The following is a 4592-nucleotide window of genomic DNA, read 5'->3' as shown; positions in this document are numbered from 1 at the left end:
GGTTGCCATAGAAACGATGACTCAGTCCAACTCTGACCAATCACTGCTTACTAACGTAGTCTGGATGCAAAATGGCGAAATCTGTACCGCGGAAAAGGCGACTGAATTTACTTCATTTCGTTGGAACCCGAGGTATGTGTCTCTATATACAATACATATATGTCAATGCTTCTGGCATTACAGGTCAACATATCAACCAACTTAACAGGTTTGTTCAGAAATTATTTTTATCTGTTAATTTGTATTAAAGTTGCATTTAAAACACAAGTCAACCACAGTCTGTTTTAAGCAAAAAAGAACCAAATATTTTGGTTTTGTCTTACGTAGGTAAAAACTTATAGCTATAGAGATATTTGCCCAAATGCTGTAAATACTTGTGGAAGAAATATATAAAAAAGAAAATTCGGAAAAGAAAAGCTTTTTAAAGGAGATTATAGATGCAGATGAGAAGGAAAAGATCTTATCTGATCTGGCTCTGCATAAAAAAGTTTCTACATCTCTCTTAAGGATTTCAGTTCTGTTTCTGCTCTGCATCAATCATTACTCATACACTGAGTGTAAATGAGTTTTTAGAATTTCTCGTCTTACATTTATTTCCTTTCTTGACAGCTATTTGGTTTAATGCTTTCTATGTCTCTTCTTTCATCTGCCTTGTGCTTGTTAGTCTGCAGTCCTTCACCAATTAAAAAAAATGCATATTTTTGATCATTGAAAGTGTTATATTATGCAACATATCCAGTTTCAGATGAGGTCTCTACTTTTTGGCACTTATTTTCTTACCACTACAAACAAAGCCTTTATCAGACTTTAAGATCTCAAAAAGACAACAAGTGCTTCACCTTTCTCCTTCCTGTTATATACCAGCCATTTCCTCTCTTCAGCCAGCAACCTCTAATTTGCAGCGATTGACTGAGGTCAGGGTCAACAGTTGATGGTCAGATATCCTAGAGCTGCAGGGGAAGTTGCTACATTTGCTTATTGCTCTGTGCCTTGAGGGGACATCTGTTTGTTTACACACCCCACATCCACACACACACATGCGTGTCCTTATATTTCCTGACCCGTTAGCACAAAGTCTGAAATCTGCCAGGATCAATTTTCACATCAGCAGCTTTGATGCGTTTGAGTGGATGAGCACACTTTCCTCCTGTGGAAGCTAGCTTGCACATTTTTTCTTGTCTCGAAAATATAAAAATAATGTGATAAAATTATGACCCGCCCCCGACAAAAAAAAAAAAAAAAAATCCAACAACTGCTGTACTATTTGTAACAAGCTTCCAAAATAACACTGAGGTCACAGGGTTAGAAATAGATAGCAACCCTCAATGCAGCGAGAGGATTCACTGTGTAATGAATCTGCTGAAGTTGATCTTCCCCTTTGAAAAACCTTTTGTATATTTTCAGGGACTGATGTTATAAATATTACAAAACTCTCTTGAGATTGATGATTAAATAACTCCCTCTTGAAACTCAGTGCTCCCTTCCCTGCGACTCCAGTGAGTTCAATTCTTTTATTCTCTATTAAAATTTTTGGCATCTTTTCTAAAGCTACAAAAACAGCAGTTCTTTCTTTGATTAAATAAATACTGCTTCAGAGAAACATATCCTTTATACTGATTTTCTAAAAAAAAATTATAGCATTAAAGCGTAACCAAACCAGGAAGTTGGAAATTTGAAAATCCAGTCAGAGGGGCGGGGCTTGTGGGCAGGACTGTTATCATTACTGGAGCTGCAGATCATGATGTCAGACTTCTGAAACTTACATGGTTTGACCAATCACAAAATTATACTGTAATACCTCGATTCAACCTGTAGGGGGCAGCAAACAAGCGATTTTTGACTATGTTTTGAAGAATTAAATTTATTTCAATTTGTCAAAAATTCAGCTATGACCAACAGACAGCACTTTTAAAGTCCCATTCATAGATGTCAACAGACAAAAAAAAGTTAATTTAGGGTTTGGTTACCCTTTAAAGACTCACTCCAGTAAAAATGGTCTTTTTAACGTGTATCATTTTTCTCCTGATGGAGGACATAAAAAACTTTGGTTTAAAACCACATTTATGAGTATTTCTTTATTCAAATCGCAGTGGATCAGGAGGAGATGAAACCTTGAAAAAGCTTGGGTCTGTGATGCAGCAACTGCTATGGGCGGGCCAAAGTCTCTCTGCTCCACTCCATTTCTGATGCATCCGCCTCAAGACAAGTTGATCCATTAACGTCTTCATGTTCCTTGGTACTTCCATTTGGCTTAAAAAACCCAGCTGAGATCCACACAAATTACAAACACATTTTTAAAGAGTTATTGGACTTATGAAACTCTTAACAGTTGAACTTTAAACAGTCAAGATGAGACCAGATAAGTTAAGCTTGTTTAATTGGAAGTCTACTTTTCTGATGGGAGGGGTTCCTCAGGGATCTGTTTCAAATTATTTGTAGTTTTCTATGGAGAGAAAATAGACTCACCCTAATTTGTGTGTGTGAAATTCTTGATTTGTGCATAACTTTTGATTTGTGTGTGTGTTATTCTTGATTTGTAACTCATATAATATATTTGTGCATAACAAAAAACATTATTAATTCAAAAAAGACCAAATGACATTGACACACACACCAATTAAAATTACAACAGCTTCAAACTGACTTCATGCATATTTCAAGATTAAGTGTCAAAATATCAAACTATGCTTATTGGTTAAAACCACTGACTGTGCAAGAAAACTGGACTGAGCAAGTGTGATGTCAGGCAAATAAAATGCCTTAATTTCGGTTCCAGCAAAATTAAGCAAATTCAGTTTATCCATGATATGGACGCCGTCTTTTGGAGCCAGACGATGACAGAAAAGCAGTAATTGGTTCCGACTTGGTGTGAATCAAAGTTTTTGTGCCACACCCCTTCCTCTGAAAGCGGGATCGGGAGAATATGTCAATCATAGCTTTCAAACATTTGAGGTGGGGGCCAGCAGGCACCACATTCTTTTACTAAGGCATTTGATTGGTCAGTTTATAACTTTAATAATTTCCAATAAAGAAAAATGATCATGATAAAAATATATAGGATTAGCAATAAACATGTTAAAATATGTATCACAGCATTCTAGAATGACTGAGTTTCTATTTCTCAATAGAAATCTATGGAATTTTGGCTTCTTCGCTGGAACCAGCAGGTACTTCCTGTTTGGAACGCAATGGGGAGGGATTGCTCTGTCCAATTCTCTTATACAGTCAGTGGTTAAAACGCATGCAGTGGGAGTATGTAGTAATCATTTGCATTTGGAAACTTTTATGTCCTCCACTAAATCCTGACTGCTTTGTTTTTTTATTTTTTATTTTTTATTTTTTTTTTACAATTGTTAAACTTTGTGAAAGGACTTTGGTGAAACATAACACACAAGATTTGTGATTGGCGGAGGATTTTCTTTTTTACTGTAGCTTGGCAAAGTCAGGAGTTTGTTGATGAAAGATGAAAAAGCTGTAGATAAAATGGATTACAGTTCTCTGGAAATCAGTCAAGAAAATAAGGATTTATAAATAAGTTTATATGTCTTGTTTTTGAGTAGCTTTTAATAAATTAGATTTTTTTTAAGAATGATTTATTAATAGAGAAGTAATGGTCAATTTTTTTTTGAGTGATGTTCTTTAAAATTTTTAGTTTTTGTTCAAATCTATTTTATATTTTTTTAGTGGTCATATCAGGGTTGTTGTAAGCTTCCGGCTGTTTAAAGAGAGGCTCATCCTTCGTACACGTTGACTGAGTTCACTGCTATTCTTCATGCAAGCGTAGAATTACTCTGCTTTAGGAACTATATTCATGTGTTATGCATGTTTACACGATGGTTGTAGCTCTCACTACACAAACACTGCCCAGTGTCTACTTGACTCCGGTTCGTCAGAGGTGGCTGTCAGTGTGCTGTGGTGTTTCTTGACGAAGAGCTTCTCCTCTCAGAGCAGAGACGGCAGCTCTTTGCTGTTCCTTCCATCCACAGATAACCTGGACTTACAGATACTGGATTGTCTAAAATTAGTGTCGCTGTGATAAGAAATCTGGAGATTTCACACTTCACACTCGCGGTCACTTTGTTTAGGAGCAACTGCTGCACTGTGGTACAGTGTGTGAGAGGAGTTTAACACAACACAGAGCATGGTATTTGTGCCTGGACTGTCTTTACTGATAAACCACTAGCAGCACAAGAGAGCATCAGTAAAGGTCGTCTTCAGAGGTAAGACTGCATAGTCTGAAAATCACAAATAAAAAATCAGGAGAAACTCAAGATGTTTCGTTAAAAGACACACATTATAAACTGATCATCAGCTGTCACATGCCATATTTTCCGCACTAAACAGCGCATTTAAAAGCCTTAACTTTTTTTCTTTAAAATGACAATTCTATTTATAAACCGGGCTGTCCTACATATAGATTAATTTTGGTTGTGTTTATGATGTCGGATCTATTTTGAGAGGTACACAGAGCTGTGTTAAAGTGTCAGTAATACTGTTTAATGAGTTGCAAACAATGTTGGATGCTATTGTGAAGATGCTAACGTGTAGCAAATTACTGTGAGTTAGCAAAGTCTAACTATCTATGACTCCTG

General features: G+C 36.3%; 1 long non-coding RNA gene across 1 annotated transcript in view; it reads left to right on the top strand.

Moving 5' to 3' along the window:
- Positions 1–10: 10 nt before the first annotated feature.
- The window catches only part of LOC112152223, a 13988-nt gene continuing 9406 nt past the window's right edge, over positions 11–4592 (top strand). Inside the window, exon 1 of the long non-coding RNA XR_002920257.2 lies at positions 11–132. This is a non-coding gene — a long non-coding RNA (uncharacterized LOC112152223). The remainder of the gene's footprint in view (positions 133–4592) is intronic.

This window comes from Oryzias melastigma, linkage group LG6 (assembly GCF_002922805.2).
Source record: "Oryzias melastigma strain HK-1 linkage group LG6, ASM292280v2, whole genome shotgun sequence".
Classification (NCBI taxonomy): Eukaryota; Metazoa; Chordata; class Actinopteri; order Beloniformes; family Adrianichthyidae; genus Oryzias; species Oryzias melastigma.
Note: the sequence above shows the minus strand (reverse complement) of the source record. Positions and strands in the feature narration are given on the sequence as shown.